The sequence below is a fragment of the Mesoplodon bidens genome (genome assembly GCF_964165515.1).
Source record: "Mesoplodon bidens genome assembly, contig: HAP1_SCAFFOLD_92, whole genome shotgun sequence".
Taxonomy (NCBI): Eukaryota; Metazoa; Chordata; class Mammalia; order Artiodactyla; family Ziphiidae; genus Mesoplodon; species Mesoplodon bidens.
In genome coordinates this window covers 1,116,959-1,139,115 of record NW_027672608.1, presented here as the reverse complement: position 1 = coordinate 1,139,115, position 22,157 = coordinate 1,116,959, and the positions used below count along the sequence as shown (strand labels likewise).

The window sequence follows — 22,157 nt, the reverse complement described above, 5'->3', positions numbered from 1 at the left end:
ATAAATTGAACATCATCAAAATTAAAACAAAAAAAATTAAAATTTTGTGTACCAAAAGACACTATCAAGAATTAAAAGACAACTCACAGAATGGAAAAAGATATTTGCAAATATTTTCTAAAAGCCTCATGTCTGAAATATTTTTTTAAACTCGTAATTTGACACAATCCAAGTAAAAAACACAATCCAATTAAAAAGGGGCAAAGTAATTGAATAGACATTTTCCTAAGGAAGATATACAAATACCTAATAACCAAATGAAAAGATGTCTGACATCATTAATCATAATGCAAGAAATGCAAATCAAAACCACAACGATATATCATATCACACCCATTAGGATGGCTATTTTTTTTAATAACATGTTGGTAAGGTTGTGGAGAAATTGAACCCTTCGGCATTAGTGGTGGGAATGTTAAATGGTGCAGCTGCTGTGGGAAACAGTTTGGTGGTGTTAAATACAGAATTACCATAGACCAAGAAATTCAACTCCTAGGTATATATCCAAGAGAATTGAAAACATTTGTTCACACAAAAACCTGTTCACTACTGTTCATAGAAGCACTATTCACAATAGCCAAAGGATGGAAATTACGCAGTATCCATCACTCAATGAATGGATAAACAAAAGGTAGTATATCCATACAATGAAATATTATTCAGCAAGAAAAAGGAATAAAATGCTGATACATGCCACAACATGGATGAATCTTGTAAACATTATGCTAAGTGAAGGAAGCCAGACACAAGACCACGTATGATTCCATTTATGTGAAATATCCAGAATAGGCAAATCCAAGAGACAGTAGATTAGTGGTTTCCAGTGCTGGGGAACAGATGAATGAGGAGTGATTGCTTCATTGGTACAGGGTTTTCTTTGGGGGATGATGAAAATGTTCTGGCGCCACATAGTGGTGAGGGTTGTGCAAAAGTGATTGTACTAATGTCACCAAATTGTGTGAAAACAAATAGACTGCCAGATATTTCTCCAGAAAAAAATAGGTTTATTCAGCAGAGAATTACAGTTCAGGGTCTGCAACCGTGGCAAGTCACATGCAAGTTCCCCAAATAGTGAGAGAAGTAGAACTCAGACATCATCTGCTTCAATTCTGGGAAATCTTTACTTTCAGGTCACCAGATGATGTACAGGTCCAGTCAGGGTGGGAATTTCAGAGTCTTCAGTAAGACTGGGTTGTTATTTGGTCCAAACCAGAGCATTCTCTTGTTATCAAAAAAATATTGAATTACCAGTCTTATTTTTCCTTTTCTGAGGCCAATTGTTGAAATTCTCTGGTCCAGTTTTCCTCAGTTATCATTTGGGGAACTATCCCTTTGGACCATGACAGAGGTTTGGCTGGTTTGGGTCCCTTTAATAGCAGCATTCCTTGTGGAAATGTCAGTAAGATAAATTTCCCTTAGCTTCTAGAGAGTCAAGTTTAGAATGTCCTGAAATCTTAATGGCTAAAGTGGCAGGTCAAAGTGTTGCATCCAATAACACCTAAACATAGGGGCCATTTTAAATTTTATTTCAGCTGGAAGTAAGGAAACCATGTTGCTTCTACCACATTCCAAAAGCATGAGCTACACCAAAATCATATCTACTATCAGTATAAGTATTGGCAGTTTTGCCCGTGGCTAAAGTACAGGCCTGGGTAAGAGCTCAAGCCTGTGTAGGCCTATTAGGCTGAATTACCCATAAGTAAAGATGCTGCCTCAACAACCTCAAAGGAAGTTGCAGTAGAATACCCAGCACGATATTTGCCACTGTCACCTTTTAAATAAGAACCATGGGTGAACCATGAGAAACCACTGTTACCCAAAGGAATTTCCTGCAAATCATCAAGTGAAGTCAAGAGGAGGTTCTTCAGGGCTTCCCTGGTGGTGCAGTAGTTAAGAGGCTGCCTGCCAATGCAGGCAACATGGGTTCAAGCCCTGGTCCAGGAAGATCCCACATGCCACAGAGCAGCGAAGCCTGTGTGCCAAAACTACTGAGCCTGTGCTTTAGAGCCAGCGAGCCACAACTACTGAGCCCATGTGCCACAACTACTGAAGCCCTTGCTCCTAGAGCCCGTGCTTCACAAGAGAAGCCAGCACAATGATAAGCCTGTGCACCGCATCAAAGAATAGCCCCCGCTCGCCGCAACTAGAGAAAGCCCTTTCACAACAACGAAGACCCAATGCAGCCAAAAATAAATAAATAAATAAAATAAATTTCTAAAAAAAGAGAAAGAGGAGATCCTTCAGCGTTAAGCAGTTGTGAGGGACTTCATTGGTGATGGACGGGAAAAGAGTAGTAGTGCTAAGGTTATTACAACATAAAAGAGTTATATGAGGAGCAGTTAACAAAAGGACTTCATAGGAGGTGAGGTAGCTAACTGAGAAATGTTGAGTGTGATGAGAATTCAGGAGGGTTTCTACTGCATGAGGTACAAGGATGATTAAAGGGAATCCCACAATGATTTTCTTGGCGGCCTCAACCAAAAGGGCAGTGGCTGTAATGGCTCTAAGGTGTGCCACAGGGTCCCCCTGCTGGCTATAATACCCTATGGGTCAATGGTATCCCAAGGGCATTCCCTTCCTTTTCATATACAAAAAAGAAAAAGAGGATCTGATAACTGGGATTCCCAAGGGCAGGTGGGTTTCTCAAGCTCTCATTTAAGGCCTGAAAGTTTGTTTGGCTCTTCCCATAAAACTGGGTCAGAGTTGTTGTTCTTGAGTAAGACACACAGAGGTTTGGCTTTAAGAGAGAAATTTGACTACTAAGAACCTGCTGTATAAAATAAATAATTAAATTTAATTTAAAAAATAGAGAAATTTGGAATACACTTTCAGCAATAACTGACTAGTCTGAGAAAACCTTGCAGTCAATGCTTAGATTGGTGTTTTGGGAAACTCAGGACACCATGAAAGCTATCTGGAACTAGGTATAGCTTTTGTTCTGATATCAGATGCCCTAAATATCAAACCTGGGTTTGGGCAAATGGCAATATTTCCTTGGCAACCTTGTGTCCCTTTAAGGCTAAAAGCTTTAGGAAGTGGGTGCTGTCTTCCTGTGAAGCGGTCTGAGGAGAGCAAAGAAGCAAATCGTCCACATGTTGCAACAAAATAGAACTTCTGGGAACTTTACATTATCCAGATCAGCCTTGAGAATTTTTGAGAAATAAGAGCTCAGTAAAACCCTGAGTCATTACTGTCACGGTGAATTGTTTTTCTTCCAAGTGAAGGCAAAAACGATAGACAATAGTCCATCTTCATCAACTGGAATACTAAAGAATGTACTTCATAAATCAAATTACAATAAAAAAAATTTACATCCAGTGGGAATGGATGTTAGTGAAATATGAGGATTAGGAGCAACAGGGTGTGGAGGGATGACAATGTTGTTTATTGCTCTGAAGTCCTGAACAAACCTCCACCCTCGGCCCTTGGGTTTCTTCATTAGTAAAATAAGGGTATTGCAGGAACTATTACAAGAAATAATGAGTCTTTGAGACTTGTAATGTCCTATTATGGGTTTTATGCCATGAAAGGCTTCTTTACTTATAGCATGTTGATTAATTCTGGGAGAGGTTTTGAGGGATCTATTTGAATTGATGCACTGTGAATTTTGCCAATATCAGTTGGAGATTTTGCCTATAAGGGAGGTGGTTGTTGATTCAATAGGGACAAAGGATCAGTGTTTCCAGAATCAGCTCAGAGACAGAGCTGATAAAAGATGTCAGAGCCATTTAATTCATCTGGTTGGCTGCTTTGATAACTACTATCAAATTCCAAAATTATTTTCCCCTTTCAGGGGAGAGAAATTTTAGCATGATGCTTCTGTAAGAAGTCTCAGCCTAATATAAATGGATAGCGGCAGAGGAACTAAGGAGAAAAGAGTGTGTGTTTCTCAAAGGGCCTAAACGAAAGGGAATCAGTTCACAGGCAGGAACCTCTTGAGGTTCATTAAAGATGCCCACTGTTTGAACTGTATTAGTACTCCGAGGCAGGGGCTGCTTTATAGTAGTGGGGTTGAGCACCGAGAGGGTGGCTGCAGTGTCAGTTAGGATGAGAAGAGACCCATCCCAAATCTGAAGGAATGTTTCTCCAAGCTGATTAAGAGGGAGGATTGGGAAGAGCCCCTGTAGTTCCTTGGAGCCCCACAACTGGGAATTGGGAGGAAGTTGGAAAGCCTGGTTAGAGGGCTGATGGTGACTGAAGGGCTTGTATCTGTAACAATCTCTTTTCCAATGCCCTGGCTCTTTGCTCTAACAGCAGAAACTAGGAGGGTTTTTGTTTCATTTAGGGAACTTTATTTGCTGAAGTTTACGATTAAGAATTTTGGCAGTTTTCCTTTTAGGTGACTCATCTAGAGTGTGAGAGAGCTGGTTTGTAAGATTAACTAAATCTGGAGTGGACATCATTTCCTATTCCATCCTGTTCTTTTTTACTAGAAAGGAAAGACCCTGGTTCAGACCATTAATAAACAGAGTTAAATCTACCTGGGTGGGATCAACATCTGAAGGAAGACCAGACTTTTCTTTAAAATAATCTGAAGTTGATTGTAATAGCTATGAACAGATTCATCAGATTTGTGTGTGTAAGCCTGAATTTTATTCCAATCAATAGGCTTTGGAAAAGCCCTAGGAATTGCCTGATGAAGTCACCTAGAAATTGCCTTGGCCTGACCATATAAGTTAGCAGGTTGCTCTCCTGCTTTTAATTCTAGAGACCTTTCAGGACTTTCCCAGTCAGCAATTTTCATCCAATGCTGGGCCTGGCCTTCACCAACAAGCATATGACCTAGCTGATGTAAGTCAGAGCACAAGATTGGTAAGATTGTTATATTAAATTCCTCAGCAAATCTGTGAGGATCTTTGGTTACTTTGGGACACTCTTTAACTATGGCTCGCAGTTCAGTTTTAGCCCAAGGAATATTTAAAGTTAAGGGTTTAACCTCTGGATCCTCAGAAAGCTAAATTCTAAAGGGACAGGTTCTGATAGATTCAGAGGAAAATGGGGTGAGGAGATTTTCAGGGGGAAAGGGAAGTTCAGCAAGGGAGTTAGTGTGGAGGAACTGAGGGTACAGAGGAGGAATAGGCAGTATAAAGGGGAAGGAAAAAGATGGCCCTGAAGGCAGGGCCTGAGCACAAGGTCCCAGAGGAGGGGAACAAGATGGCGCTAAAGGCAGAGCCTGAGACAAAGAGGCTGCAGAAGAAGAACGTGAGGCTTCAGAAGCTATTTTTTCCTTCTTTAACCATGTGTTTGCCTCAATTAACCTTAAAATCTTATTTTGCAGAGAGGCAATTTTAGGCTCCTGCTAACAGTTGGAAGCCTCAAAATACCAATAAAAATAAGTGTTTTGTTCAGTTTTAGAAGTTTTATAGGTAAGGTTGTTCAGTTGGGTTTTAAGAAAGGTAAGTTTGGGGATTTCAAAGGTTTCCCGTAATTGCCTTTGGTTAGGTTAGTCTAATTTCAGAGTGCAGTGAGCAGCAGCTGGAAGCAAGACCATGATTGAACCCTGATTGCAGCAGTGAGAGTGCCAGATCTTAAGCACTAGATCAGGAGGGCCAGTGGATAAATTCTGAGCCCCATTTCTTGTCTGCCTTGAAAAAAATTTTGACAAGGAGACAGAAGGTAGAGAGGAAAGTAGGCATATATTGGAAAAGCAGAGTACATGCCAACACAGGCAAGGTTGAGTTCAGAGAAAAGTCACGCCTCTGGGAAGTTTAAATCATTTGTAAGGGGGCAGTCTTCCAGGTCTTTGTTTTTCTCTGGCCAATCATCTTGCTTTGTCCTTTGACTCAGGGCCCACCCCTATGTGCACCCCTATGTGCACACGCATACTTTAGCCAAGATGGATTTTAGCACAAGAACCTTTGGGAAGTTAGTAAAACTTAGTATAGTCTGGTGTCCCCTCCCTTTTTGACCCCCGAGGATCCTATCTGCGCATGTGCAGTCAAGATCTCCCTGATCCCAAGGATGAGAAATATGTGACCTCTTGATCTTTTGCCCAGGCAGTGCTTAGCCTATTCCTGTTTTTATTTCTATCTTGAAATATAAACAGGAGGCTGGCTGTAAATGTCTAATCTGGAGCCCATCTATACCCTGCCTCAAGAAATATGTACAGGAGGCTAGTTGTAAATGTGTGGCCTGGGGCCCATCTATCTCCTGCCTCAGGTCCACATAGAAATGCACATGAGGAAGGACCACAGATTTTAAACATAAAATCAGCCAGGGGCACTGTGGTTGAGGGGTGGGGGGGGAATGCTCCTTCAAAATGTTTAGATAACTGGGATCCTATTTCCCAGAGGTCTTTCTCTAGAATAGAAGGATAAATGACAAAAAACCCTAACAGCTCAAACAGCCTGTAGGCCTAACACCAGCCAGTTCCAAGGGCACGGCCTAGCTCTGAAAGACTCAGGCCAACTGCTTAACAGCACAGATCCAACAGAAGAGCCCCTGTTCCAATGGGAATCAGGCTGAAGGCAAGGGAATTCCAGTTGGAGCAGCCTGATTGCAAAAGAGCCGGGTCAATGTGCCAAATAAACAAGGCTTTAATCAGAGAGGACAAAGCCTTAATATAGATCCTGAATAAAACCTGGAGATCCTCAAAGTAAAGAGGGCAGAAGCTCAGATCCAGGAGAAAGACTTACCCTCAAACCCCAGGGTCCCAGCAAGCATCAATGAGGTTAGTGTTGGTATCACACTTGTTTGCTTGCCCACCTTCCAGTTGTCGGGGGTCTTCTCTGGGTCCCTGTGTGGGCCAAAATTGTTGACCTAAAATAGACTGCAAGTTATTTCTCCAGCAAAAATGGGTTTATTCATGATCATCAAAGAACTGCAATTTGGCGTCTGCAACCATGGCAAGTCACATGCAAGTCTTTCACATAAGGAGAGAGGGGGAAAGGAAGTTGGGAGGGTTTTAGTAAACAAAGAGTTCCTTAGAGGAATGGAGAATTAAGAGTCTAGTGGCTTCTCATTTACTGAATTGTGACAATCGTTCGTTGGCTGAGCTCTTGCCAGACAAGAGGAGGAAGTCTTCTTCTTTGGGGTTCCACTACGGTTGTAGAGTGTGAGAGCTTCCCCTTCTGGTCTCCTGGCTCTATTTTAGTTGAGGTTTCTGTTTATTAATTTTTTTTAAGATTTGTTTATTTTTGGCTACGTCGGGCCTTAATTGCGGCACGTGGGATCTTTGCTTGGGGCACGCGGGATCTTTTGACGTGGTGTATGGGCTCTTCGTTGTGGTGCGTGGGTTTCTCTCTAGTTGTGGGGTGCGGGTTTTCTTTCTCTACTTGGGTTCCAGGGAATGTGGGCTCTGTAGTTTGCGGCATGCTGGCTCTAGTTGAGGTGCACGAGCTCAGTAGTTGTGGCATGCGGGCTTAGTTGCCACGCAGCGTCTGGGATCCCAGTTCCTCAAGCAGGGATCAAACCTGCGTCCCCTGCATTGCAAGGGGGATTCTTTACCACTGGACCATTAGGGAATTCCCCTGTTTATTAATTTTTACAGGCATCATCATCCTTTGATTGAGCATTCCTGGGCCTCCTGTCCCTCCTGGCAAAGTTGCAGCAGTTGCTTCTTCCTTCACAGCTTCTTTGACCATCATAACATAGATATATGTTATTATCTCTTTGTCTCTTTCATTGCTTTCTGCACATGTCCTAGGAGATATTTGTCAAAAACAAAACACTTCTCCTCTGTGTCGATCCCACTTTCACAAGTCTTCCTCTTAAACAACTTTTACTGTCATTCACACACACACACACACACACACACACGCACACACACACAAACATGTCACTTTATTTTCACTTTCCTAACAATAAAGAATATAAGGCAAAAAATATAAGAGAATTGTATCACTTGTCCAATATTGCTTTTCAGGGGGAGATTATGAGCTTTGTGAGAACTTCACTTGAATGTGTGGCCAACTATAGGGCTCCATTCACTAGTCCTGAAGGTGAAAAATCCTTCAAGGAGGTCGAGACTTTGGGCTTGTTTGGGAAATCCCAGGTGATTGCTGGGGCTCTGCCAGGTCCCTTGGGTGTGTACCAAGGACACGTTGATAGGCCACATAGGAAGGTATAGTCACTGGCATACCAGGATGTGGTTGTAGCACTCCAACCTGGGCTCAGTGGCCCTTCCCCATGGGACTAACTCTTGGTGCTGAAGGGAGCCATTGTGCCCTGAGGAAGATTCCCAAGAGCTCCAGATCCCCCAAGGATGCCAAGACCTTCAGTGGCTCTCCTCCAGAGAGCAGACAGAAGAAGCAGACCCAGGCTCACCAAGGGCTCTGGGGGCTGCCACTGGGGTTTTCATCTATAGGCTGGGAGCTTCCTGGGACGGAATGACCCTAATCCTCATCCCCCTCTCCCTGTTCCACATCTGCCACAGGATGCTAGCAACAACCTCACACTGTTTGAGGGCATGGAAGTCTCCAGGAGTCTCAGTGGAATACCATGATGCCCTGTTGGCATGATGACCCAGAAGCCAAGGGCACCTCTTACCCCACATTCCCCCAGAAACCAGTCAGGGGAGTCAAGATGCCCTAGATTCTAGGATGTGTCTCAGGAGCACCTGACTTATGCTCATAATTTCCTCTATCTTGTACAAAGGCAATAGTATATTTATAACTGATATATAAGGCTCTTGTCTAATTTGGTCATCAGTGTCTTCTCTGGATATGCTTCTATTGATTAATTTATTCTTGTTATTGTTGGAACTGAAGTATTTTATTTTTGAACTGAGAGAAATGCTGTCAAATTAAATTATTTTTTAAAAATTCATGTATAATAGCTCAGAGGAAGAAGGTTGTCATCATGAACCTTTATATACGGTGAGCCCTCAAAACAACCATTGAACTTGGGGAACTAATTTATTTGTCCATTTTTTAACAGAATTCAGGGAAAAAATAAGACATAACTATATATTTTTTTAATCCTCATTGCCCTTTGCCTCTAGGTTTCTTTCTATACATTGAACAGATCATCTTCATACCACTTCAGGACCTAGGCATCACCTGTCCTTGGAATGTTCTTCAACAAGAAACTTTTTTTTGTCAATTTGTTTGTTTTTTTTAAATTTTTTATTGGCGTATAGTTGATGTAAAATGTTGTGTTACTTTCTGCTGTACAGCAAAGTGAATCAGTTACACATATATCTGCTCTTTTTTAGATTCTTTTCCCATATAGGTCATAACAGAGTACTGAGTAGAGTTCTCTGTGCTATATAGTAGGCCCTTATTAGTTATCTATTTTATATATAGTACTATGTATGTGTCAATCCCAATTTCCCAATTTGTCCCCTCCCCCATTTCCCCTGGTAACCATAAGTTTGTTTTCTACATCTGTGACTCTATTTCTGTTTTGTAAGTGAGTTCCTTTGTACCATTTTTTAGGTCCACATTATAAGCACTATCATATGATATTTGTCTTTCTCTCTCTGACTTACTTCACTCAGTATGACAATCTCGAAGTCCATCCATGTTGCTGCAAAAGACATTATTTCATTCTTTTTTATGGCTGAGTAATATTCCATTGTGTATATATATATATATATATATATATATATATATATATATATATATACCCTATCTTCTTATGCACTCCTCTGTCGATGGACATTTAGATTGCTTCCATGTCTTGGCTATTGTAAATAGTGCTACAATGAATATTGGGGTGCATGTAGCATTTCAAATTATGGTTTTCTCCAGATATATGCCCAGGGGTGGGATTGCTGGATCATATGGTAGTTCTATATTTAGTTTTTTAAAGAACCTCCATACTGTTCTCCATAATGGTTGTACCACTTTACATTCCCACCAACAGTGTAGGAGGGTGCCCTTTTCTCCACAACCTTTCCAGCATTTGTTGTTTGTAGACTTTTTGATGATGGCCATTCTGACTGGTGTGAGAGGACACCTCATTGTAGCTTTCTTTTTCAATTGGGGTCTAGTTGTTTTACAATGTTGTGTTAGTTTCTACTATACACAGTAGAAGTGTAGAGTTCCCTGTGCTTTACTGCAGGTTCTCATTAGTTCCTCATTGTAGGTTTGACTTGCATTTCTCTTAGAATTAGTGACGTTGAACATCTTTTCATGTGGTTTTTGGCCACCTGTATGTCTTCTTTGGAGAAATGTCTATTTACGTCTTCTGCCTATTTTGTGATTGGGTTGTTTGTTTTTTTGACATAGACCTGCATGAGCTGTTTGTATATTTTGGAGATTAATCCCTTGACAGTCACTTCATTAGCAAATATTTTCCCCCATTCTGTGGGTTATCTTTTCATTTTGTTTATGGTTTCCTTTGCTGTGCTAAAGCTTTTAAGTTTAATTAGGTCCCATTTGTTTATTTTTGTTTTTATTTTCACTACTCTAGGAGGTGGATCAAGAAAGATATTGCTGCAATTTATGTCAGAGAGTGTTCTGCCTATGTTTTCCTCTAAGAGTTTTATAGCCTTATATTTAGGTCTCTAATCCATTTTGAGTTTATTTTTGTGTATGGTGTGAGAAAATGTTCTAATTCCATTCTTTTACATGTAGCTGTCCAGTTTCCCCAGCACCACTTATTGAAGAGGAGTCTTTTCTCCATTGTATATTCTTGACTCCTTTATCAAAGATAAGGTGACCATATGTGTGTGAGTTTATCTCTGGGCTTTCTATCCTGTTCCATTGATCTATATTTCTGTTTTTGTGCCAGTACCATACTGTCTTGATTACTGTAGCTTTGTAGTATAGTCTGAAGTCAGGGAGCCTGATTCCTCCAGCTCCGTTTTTCTTTCTCAAGATTGCTTTGGCTATTCAGGGTCTTTTGTGCTTCCATTAAAAATTGTAAAAGTTTTTGTTCTAATTCTGTAAAAAATGCCATTGATAATTTGATAGGTATTGCATTGAATCTGTAGATTGCGTTGGTTAGTATAGTCATTTTCACAATGTTGATTCTTCCGACCCAAAAACATGGTATATCTCTCCATCTGTTTGTGTCATCTTTGATTCCTTTCATCTTGTAGTTTTCTGAGTGCAGGTCTTTTGCCTCCTGAGGTAGGTTTATTCCTAGGTATTTTATTCTTTTGGATGCAATGGTAAATAGGATTGTTTCTTTAATTTCTCTTTGTGATCTTTCATTGTTAGTGCGTAAGAATGCAAGAGATTTCTGTATGTTAATTTTGTATCCTGCAACTTTACCGAATTTATTGATGAGCTCTAGTAGTTTTCTGCTGCCTTCTTTAGGATTTTCTATGTTTAGTATCATGTCATCTGCAAACAGTGACAGTTTTACTTCTTCCTTTCCACTTTGTATTCCTTTTATTTCTTTTTTTCTCTGATTGCTCTGGCTAGGACTTCCAAAAGTATGTTGAATAAAGTGGTGAGAGTGGACATCCTTGTCTTGTTCCTGACCTTAGAGGAAATGCTTTCAGTTTTTCACCCTTGAGTAGTATGTTATATAATACATAATTTTTAAGTATGGCCTTTATTATGTTGAATTATATTCCCTCTATACCCACTTTGTGGGGAGTATTTATAATACACAGATTTTGAATTTTGTCAAAAGCTATACCTGCATCTATTGAGATGATCATGAGTTCTTTATTCTTCAGCTTGTTAATGTGGTACATCACATTGATTTGTGGATGTGAAAAATCCTTGTATCCCTGGGATAAATCCCACTTGATTATGGTGTATGATCCATCTGATGTATTGTTGGATTTCGTTTGCTAATATTTTTTGAGTATTTTTACATCTATGTTTATCAGTGATACTGGCCTCTAATTTTCTTTTTTTGTGTGTGATACCTTTTTCTGTTTTGGTATCAGGGTGATGCTGGCTTCATAGAATAGGTTTGGAAGAATTCCTTTCTCTGCAGTTTTTTGGAATAGTTTGAGAAGGATGGGTGCTAACTCTTCTCTAAATTTTTCACAGAATTCACCTGTGAAGCCGTCTGGTCCTAGAATTTTGTTTGTTGGAAGTTTTTTTCTTAAAATAAATTTATTTATTTATTTATTTATTTTTAGTTGTGTTGGGTCTTCGTTGGTTCATGCGGGCTTTCTCTAGTTGTGAAGAGCAGGAGCTACTCTTCATTTCAGTGCATGGGCTTCTCATTGCAGTGGCTTCTCTTGTTGCAGAGCATGGGCTCTAGGCACATGGGCTTCAGTAGTTGTGGTACGTGGGCTCAGTAGTTGTGGTTCCCAGGCTCTAGAGCATAAGCTCAGTAGTTGTGGCACACGGGTTTAGTTGCCCTGCGGCATGTGGCATCTTCCTGGACAAGGGCTTAAACCTGTGTCCCCTGCAATGGCAGGTGGATTCTTAACCACTGCACCACCAGGGAAGTCCCTGTTGGGAGTTTTTAAAATTTTTCTTTATTTTTTCAATTTCATTAATAGTAATTTGTCTGTTCACATTTTCTATTTCTTTCTGTTTCACATTGTACATTTTGGTAATTTGTCCATTTCTTCTAGGTTTTCCATTTTATTGGCATATAGTTTTTCATAGCAGTTAATTATGATCCTTCATATTTCTGTGGTTTCAGTTTTAACTTCTTTTCTTTTTCTGATTTTATTAATTTGAATCCTCTCTCTTTTTTCTTGATGAGTCTGGCTAAAGGTTTATCAGTTTTGCTTATCTTTTTGAAGAACCAGCTCTCATTTCATTGATTTTTTGTTTTGTTTTGTTCTGGTTTTTTAGTCTCTATTTCATTTATTTCTGCTCTGATCTTTATAATATCTTTGTCTCTGATTACAGTCTTTGTTCTAAACTCTATTTTTATTATATAAGTATTGCTACAACAGCTTTCTTTTCATTTCCATTTGCAAGGAATACTCTTTTCCATCCTCTCACTTTTAGTCTATGTGTGACTTTAGATCTGAAGTGAATGTCTTGTAGGAAGCATATTTATGGGTCTTGTTTTTTATCCATTCAAGCCACCCTATGTCTTTTGATTGGAGCAAAAATTCATTTACATTTAAAGTAATTATTGATAGGTATATACTTATTGCCATTTTAATTGTTTTGGGGTTGTTTTGTAGTCCTTTTTCATTTATTTCTTCTTTTCCTCACTTCCCCTGTGATTTGATGACTATCTTTGGTGTTATGTTTGGATTCCTTTCTCTTTTGTGTGTGTGTATCTAGTATAGATTCTTGGTTTGTGGTTACCATGAGGTGTATATGTAACAACCCATATATATATATATATATATATATATATATATGATTATTTTAAGCTTAAAATCTCTTAAATTCAAACACATTTAACAATGCTGAATTTTTACTCCCCTCGTCCATATGTACTGTTTTCTGCATCATATTTTACATCATTTTGTTTTGTGTATCCCTTAACTACTTATTATGGGTATAGATGATTTTACTACTTTTGTCTTTTAACCTTTCTAGTAGCTTTATAAGTGTTTGATCTACACCTTTACTGTATATTGCCTTTACCAATGAGGTTTTTCCTTTTATAATTTTAATATTTCTAGTTGTGATCTTTACTTTTCCACTTAGAGAAATCCCTTTAATAATTCTTATCAATCAGTTTTGTGGTGCTGAATTCTTTGAGCTTTTGCTCATCTGTAATATGCTTTATCTTTCCTTCAAATCTAAATGATAGCCTTGCCAAGTAGAGTATTCTTGGTTACAGTTTTTTTCCTTTCATCACCTTAACTATATCATGCCACTCCTTTCTGCCCTGCAAAGTTTCTGCTGAGAAGTCAGCTTGTGGTCTTACAGGAGTTCCCTTGTAGATATCTAGTTGCTTTTCTTGATTCTCTCTTCATCTTTAATTTTTGCCATGTTAAGTACAGTGTCTTGGTGTGGCTCTCTTTGGGTTCATCTTGTTTGCAACTCTGTGCTTCCTGGACCTGGATGTCTGTGGTCTTTCCAAGGTTAGGGAAGTTTTCAGCTATTTTGTCTTCAAATATGTTATCAGTCCCTTTCTCTCTCTCTTCTCCTTCTACGACCCCTATGATGTGAATGTTAGTATATGTGACATTGTTTCAGAGGTCTCTTAAACTATCCTTATTTCTTTTAATTCTTTTTTTTCTGTTCAGCTTGGGTGATTTCCACTATTCTGACTTCCAGTTCACTGCTTCATTCTTCTGTATCATCTAATCTATTGTTGCTTCCTTCTAGTGTATTTTTTATTGATTGTTGTATTATTCAGCTCCATTTGGTTCTTTATATTTTCTAACTCTTTGTTAAATTCTCACTGTGTTCTTCCATTCTTCTCCCAAGTTCGTTGAGCATCTTTATGATTATTTCCTTGAACTCTTTATTGGGTAGACGGCTTATCTCCACCTCACTTAGTTCTTCTTCTGCAGTTTAGTCTTGTTCCTTTGTTTACAACACATTCCTCTATCTCCTCATTTTGCCGAATTCTCTGTGTTTTAGGCAGTTCAGTTACGTTTCCCAATCTTAAAGAAGTGACCTTAGGTAGGAGATGTCCTATGGGGTCCAGCAGCACCCTCCCCTCTGGACATCAGATGTATATGCTCTAGGGGTGCCCCCTATGTGGGCTGAATGGGCCCTTCTATTGTAATGGGGCTGACAACTGTGGGCATGCTGGTAGGCAGGGCTAGCCCCTGGGCTTACTTAGCTGTTAGGCCCTGCTTTGTGTGGAGGCTGCCAGCTTGCTGATGGGTGGCATCAGTTCACAGTGTGGCTGGCTGCATGGCCTGGGGGAACTGGAGTTGTGGTGACCCACTGGTGGAATGGGCTGGGTCCCAGCAGCTGGCTGTGAGCCTTGAGGGACAAGGCCCAGGACTGGTGCTGGCCCACTGGTGTGCAGGGCTGTGTCCCTCATGGCTGAATTCTGAGCCTGGGGAGTCCTGGGACTGGTGCCAACCAGTTGGTGGACAGGTAAGCTCCCAGCACTATTAGGCCTGAGGGAGGACTCCAAATGGGGTTTGCCTGCACCAGTGTCCTCATGGTAAAACGAACTTCCATAAATGGCTCTCACCTGTGTCTGTGTCCCCTGAGGGAGTCCCAGTTGCCTCTTGCCTCTCCAGGAGGCTCTCAAAGATCAACAAGTGGATTTAACCCAATCTCCTTTCAAATTACTGCCCCCACACTTAGTCTTGAAGCATGTGAGATTTTTCATGCGCTGTATAAGAACAGAGTCTCTGTTTCCTACAGCTCTCCAACTCTTCCATACACAAGCCCCACTGTCCTTCCATGTCAGGCATTCTAGGGGCTCATCATCCAGGTGTAGGACCCCTAGGCTAAAGAGCCTAATGTGGGGCTTGGACCCCTCACTCCTTTGAGAGACCTTCTGCAATTATGATTATCCTCCAGTTTGTTGGTTGTGGATCTTGACCATACCTTGTCTCCACCCCTTCTACCCATCTCATCGTGGTTCCTTCTTTATATATTTTGTTATGGAATATATTTTTTGGCTAGTCTTTAGGTCATTCTCATCAATAGATTCTCGGTAAATAGTTGTAATTTTGCCTTTCTGGCAAAATATCTGTCTGGCAGAACATCTTCTGTCCATCTGTCCAAATATCCAGTCATCTGAGGTTTGTCCTTCTGTCTGATCATCCATGTGTCAGAACAGCCATCTGTTAGTATGTCTGTCCACCGTTTGGAACATTCATCTGTCTCAACATAGGTCTCTGTGTTTGAATACAAGCATACTGTGGAGATATTGTAGGTTCAGTTCCAGGCCACCAAAATAAAGCAGACAATGCAGGAGAGTCACATGAAGTTTTTGGTTTTCCTGTGCATATAAAATTACATTCATATTGTACTGTAGTATATTAAATGTGTAATAGAATTATGTCTAAAAAATAATGTATATACCTTAATTTAAATGTACTTTCTTGCTAAAAATTGCTAACCGTCATCTGAGCCTTCAGCAAGTTAGTTGTAATCTTTGTGCTGGTGGAGGGTCTTGCCTCACTGTTGATGGCTGCTGACTGATCAGCATGGTGGTTGCTGAAGGTGACTGGGGTGGCTGTGGCAATTTCTTAAAATAAGATAATAATGAAGTTTGTGGCATCGATTTACTTCCTTTCACGAATGATTTCTCCGTAACATACAATGCTCTTTGGTAGCATTTTACCAAGAGTAGAACTTCTTTCAAAATTGTAGTCAATCCTCTAAACCCTGCCACTGCTTTATCAACTAAGTTTATGAAATATTCTTAATCCTTTGTTTTCATGTCAACAATCTTCATAGCATCTTTACTAGGAGTTGATTCTATCTCAAGAAACCACTTTTCTTGCTCATCCATATGAAACAACTCCTCCATTAAAGTTTTATCATGAGATTGCAGCAATTCAATCACATCTTCAGACTCCACTTGTAGTGCTAGTTTTCTTGCTATTTCCACCACATCCGCAGTTACTTCTTCCACTGAGGTCTTGAACCTCTCAAAAAGTCGTCCACGAGGGTTAGATTCAGCTTCCTCCAAATTCCCGTTAATGTTTATATTTTGACCTCTTCCCATGAATCATGAATGTCCTTAAATTTACTTTGCCAAGATCCATCAGAGGAATCACTACCGATGACATATATAGCCTTACAAAATGTGTTTCTTTCTTTCCCTTTTTTTTTTTTTTTGCTGTGCTGCATGGCTTGTGGGATTTTAGTTCCCCAAAAAGGGACTGAACCCAGGCCCTTGGCAATGAGAGCATGGAGTCCTAACCACTGACCACCAGGGAATTCCCAAAATGTATTTCTTAAATAAGAAGACTTGAAAGTCAAAATTACTCCGTGACCCAGAATGGATGCAGCCATGAAAACATTAATCTTGTTATACATCTCCATCAGAGCTCTTGCGTAATCAGGTGCATTGTCAGTGAGCAGTAATATTTTGAAAGGAGTCTTTTTTTGTGAGTGGAAGGTCTGAACAGTGGGCTTAGAATATTTAGTAAACCATTTGAAAACAGATGCGCTGTCATCCTGGCTTTGTTGTTTCATTTATAGAACACAGGCAGAGTAGATATAGCATAATTCCTAAGATCCCTAGGATTTTCAGAATGGTAAATGAGCATTGGCTTCAACTTCAAATCACCAGCTTCATTAACCCCTAACAAGAGAGTCAGCCTGTCATTTGAAGACTTAAAGCCAAGCATTGACTTCTTTCTAGCTGTGCAAGTCCTAGATGACATCATCTTCCAGTATGAGGCTATATTAAAAATCTGTTGTTTGATATAGCCACCTTCATTAATTATCTTAGCTAGATGTCCTAGATTATTTGCCGTATCTTCTACATCAGACCCTGTACTTTGATGTTATAGAGACAGCTACTTTCCGTAAACTCATGAATCAACCTATGCTAGCTTCAAACTTTTCTTCTGTAGCTTCCTCACTACTCAAAGCCCTCATAGAATTGAAGAGAGTTAGGACCTTGCTCTGGACTAGGCTTTGGCTTAAGGCAAAGTTGTGGCTGGCTTAATCTTCTATCCAGACCACTAACACTCTTTTCATATCAGCAATAAGTTTGTTTCACTTTCTTATCATTCATGTGTTCAAAGGAGTAGCACTTTTACTTTCCTTCAAGAACTTTTCCTTTGCATTCACTACTTGGCTAATTATTTGACATAAGAGGCCTAGATTTTGGCCTATTTGGGCTTTTTATATCCCTTCCTCCCTAAGTTTAATCATTTCTAGCTTTTGATTTAAAGTGAGACACATGTGATTCTTCCTTTCACTCAAATATTTAGAGGTCATTGTAGGCCTCTAGATCGACCTAATTTAAATATTGTTGTGTCTTAAGGTAGAGAAAGGCCCAAGGAGAGGGAAAGAGATGGGGGAGCAGCCTGTCAGTGAATCAGTCAGAACACACACATTTATTAATTAAGTTCACCATCTTGTATGGGTGCCACTCTTGACACCCCAAAACAATTACAATAGTAATATCAAAGATCACTGATCACAGACCGCTATAACAAATTAAATGATAATGAAAAAGTTTGAAATATTGCAAGAATTACCAAAATGTGATAAAGAGACACTGAGTGAGCAACTGGTATTGGAAAAAATGGCACAGATAGACTCACTTCATGCAGGGTTGCCACAAAACATCTGTCAGCACACCTGTCTGCTGAAATGTCTGTCAGAAGAATTGTTTGTCTGAACTTCCCTCTCTGTGAATAACTGTTCATCTGCCTAACTGTCCGTTAGTGGGAACATCCATCCATCTGAATACTGGTCTGTCTGGACACCCATCTGTCCACATGCCCATCTGTCAGAAAGTCTGTCTGCCAGAAAGGTTCTCTGTCAGAATGTGTGTCCATGTGTTTGAATGTCCATCTGTAAAAATGTCTTTCTGAATATTAATCTGTCTAAATATGAATCTATCAGAATATCCATTTTTCAGAAAGTCCATCTCAGAACATCTGTGTGTCAGAACACCCATCTCTAAGAATGCCCATCTGTCTGAATGTGTATCAATCTGTTCCAATGTCCATCTGTTGGAATGTCTATCTTTCTTAACTTATGTCCACCTGTCTGAACACCCACCGTCCGAACATCAGTCTGTCTGTGCGAACATCCATCTGTCTGCATGCTTATCTGCAAAAATGGCTCTCTGTCTGAACATCTATCCATCTGTCCAACCAACCATCTGTCTGAACATCTGTTCATTTTTCTGAATGTGAGTCTGTTCAAACGTCTGTCTGAACCCCTGTCCATGTGTCTGATAATCGTGTTTCTGAATGCCCATGTGTCCAAACACTTGTCTGTCTGAACATCTGTCAATCTGTTGAAATCAGTCTGAACATCTGTCTGTCTGTTATACCAAGCAGGACTCTTTAGGACCCTCTCAGGTATACAAGCCCACCACCCCGTGCTCCAGCTCTCTTAAGTAAAAGGCTTTGCTTCAGGCTCTCCTGAGTCTCAAAAGCTGGCTCAAGAGTTAATGATTAGGAAAATGTGAACATGTAGAAACAAAGAATAGCTGTCAGGCAGGGAAACTGGTAAAAATTTAAACAATAGATCAGCCATATAGCAGAGCCACCAGACCTTCCATTTCTCACTGAAGGACATAGATAATAATGTCTGATGCACATTCCTAAGTTGTTTTTACAGAAACCAGATTCCCACCAGATGGAAACTGCTGACCACAAGTGCACAGACTCTGAACTCATTGGGACCAGAGGTTGATGACTCAGATTCTTGAAACTTCACCCTTTTACCTCACCACCAACCAGTCAGAAGAGTGTCCATGAGCTGATCAGACACCCTGAAACCCACACCCCATGTGTTGCCTTTAAAAACACTTCCCTGAATGCCATTAGGGAGTTCTGGTCTTTTGAGCAAGAACTGTCCTTTGTCTTTGCTTGGTGCCTTGCAATAAGCACTTTACTTTCCTTCACTACAACCAGTGTCAGTAGATTGTCTTTGCTACATGAAGGGCATGTAGATCCAAGATTGCCAGTAACATCTGAACATCTGTGTGTCTGAACACCCATCTGTTGGCACACCCACCTGCCAGAAAGTCTGTCAAGGGAGGCATGCCTCATTGGAAGGCCATCTTTGGAGAAGAGCCTCCACACACCATTATTAGCCATTCTGGAGGCAGAATTGTGTGGTCTGCCATTTATTTGGGGCTGTGGACAACTTTCCTATTCTCATACATCAGGCCGCTCCAGGTTTTCAGTTTTTGCCTTAGTTTGTAGTATGTGGCCTCATGGCCAAGAGATGGTACTCAAGGACCCTTTAGATTTAAGGTTTGTTTTACATTTCATGAATCATTACCATTCTGATTTAAGGTTCTGTTTTACTGGATTCCTTATGCCACTTACAGAGGCTGGCCACTGACAAACAGTTCTGGTTGACAAATCAGCTGAAATATGTCATTACCAGAATTCAAAGCCATGCCTAATGCTGGTCTCTGTGGGCTAAAGTACAGAGATTAGTGCATGGGGAAGCCAACTTTGCTCAGAACCAAGGGTCCAGTTAAAATGCTCATGTGCTCTTCTCCTCAGATTTTTGCCAGCAGACACATAAGAGATTAGGAAAAACAGAAAAATATAGAAGACAACACAAGCAAAACATTCTCTGACATAAATCATAGCAATGTTTTCTTAGATCAGTCTCTCAAGACAATAAAAATAAAAGCAAAAATAAACAAAAGGAACCTGATCAAACTGAAAGCTTTTGCACAGCAAAGGAAACCATAAAACTGGGAGAAAATATTTGCCAGTGATGTGACCAACAAGGGCTTAATTTTCAAAATAGACAAACAGCTCATACAACTCAATAACAAAAAAACCAAACAACCCAATCAAAAAATGGGCCTAAATAGACCTAAATAGACATTTCTCCAAAGAAGACATCCAGATGGCCAACAGGCACACAAAAAGATGCTCAATGTTGCTAATTATTAGAGAAATGCAAATCAAAACTTCAGTGAGGTATAACCTCACACCAGTCAGAATGGCCATTATTAAAAAGTCTACAAATAATAAATACTGGAGAGGACTTCCCTGGTGGTGCAGTGGTTAAGAATCTGCCTGCAAATGCATGGGACACAGGTTCAAGCCCTGGTCTGGGAAGATCCCACATGCCACAGAGCAATTAAGCCCACATGCCACAACTACTGAGCCTGCGCTCTAGAGCTTGCGAGAAACAACTACTGAGCCCACGTGCCACAACTACTGAATCCCGTGCACCTAGAACCCATGCTCTGCAACAAGAGAGGCCACTACAATGAGAAGCCTGTGCACCAAAACAAAGAGTATCCCCCACTTGCCACAGCTAGAGAAAGCCCGCATGCAGCAACAAAGAACCAACGCAGCCAAAAAGTAAATAAATAAAACAATAAAATAAATTTTAAAAATAATTAATTCTTTAAATAAACAAATAAATAAATACTAGAGAAGGTGTAGAGAAAAGCGAACCCTCCAACACTGTTGTTGGGAATGTAGATTGGTACAGCCACTATGGTAAACACTACGGATGTTCCTTTAAAAGCTAAAAATAGAGTTACCATATGATCCAGCAATCCCACTCCTGGGCATATATCTCGAGAAAACTATAATTCAAAAAGATACATGCATCCCAATGTTCATAGCAGCACTATTTACAATAACCTAGACACAGAAGCAACCTAAATGTCCACCAACAGATGAATGGATAAAGAAGATGTGGTATATATATATATATATATATATATATATATATATATATATATATATATATATATATATATATAATGTGGACTATTACTCAGCCATTAAAAAGAATGAAATATTGCCATTTGCAACAACATGGACCGACCTAGAGATTATCATACTAAGTGAAGTAAGTCAGTCAGAGAAGGACATATATCGTATGATATCACTTATATGTGGAATCCAAAATATGATACAAAATGAACTTATTTACAAAACAGAAACAGAATCACAAACATAGAAAGCAAACTTGTGGTTACCAAAGGGGAAAGGGGTGGTGGGGGATAAATTAGGAGTCTGGGTTCAGCAGATACAAACTACTGTACATAAAATAGGTAAACAACAAGGTCCTACTCTATTGCACAGGGAATTATATTCAATATCTTATAATAACCATAATGGAAAAGTATATATATAAACACACACACACACACACACACATATAACTGAATCACTTTGCTCTACACCAGAAACTAACACAACATTATAAAGCAACTATACTTCAATTTTTCCAATTAAATTTTAAAAAAGAAAAGAAAAAGAGTAGACTGGAAATGTAAGGCATTTTTGACTCTAAATTAGAGGATGTTCAAGGATTTATTGTATTTCTTATTGGTGCATATTTGAGGAAAGTTTGTTTTGCTTTTCTCATAATCATTACTCCTATAATGACATAAAATTAGTATATATGTAAGGTTACCATCAAAACACTAAATGCTGCGGTACAGAGGCCCTTACAGTCAGCTCTTACTTTAATAGTATTTTTTTTTACTTTTATTTATTTTTTTTAATTAGTTTCTGCTTTATAACAAAGTGAATCAGTCATACATATACATCTGTTCCCACATCCCTTCCCTCATGCATCTCCCTCCCTCCCAAGCTCCCCATCCCACCCCTCCAGGCGGTCACAAAGCACCGAGCTGATCTCCCTGTGCTCTGTGGCTGCTTCCCACTATCTATCTACCTTACGTTTGGTAGTGTATATATGTCCATGCCTCTCTTTCGCTTTGTCACAGCTTACCCTTCCCCCTCCCCATATCCTCAAGTCCATTCTCAAGTAGGTCTG

The 22,157-nt window shown here is 39.9% G+C and overlaps 1 protein-coding gene across 1 annotated transcript in view; it reads left to right on the top strand.

The window, feature by feature from the left end:
• The window catches only part of LOC308609906 (dual specificity protein kinase CLK4-like), a 287,013-nt gene that overhangs the window by 206,541 nt on the left and 58,315 nt on the right, over window positions 1-22,157 (top strand). The gene's annotated exons all lie outside the window — the stretch shown is intronic.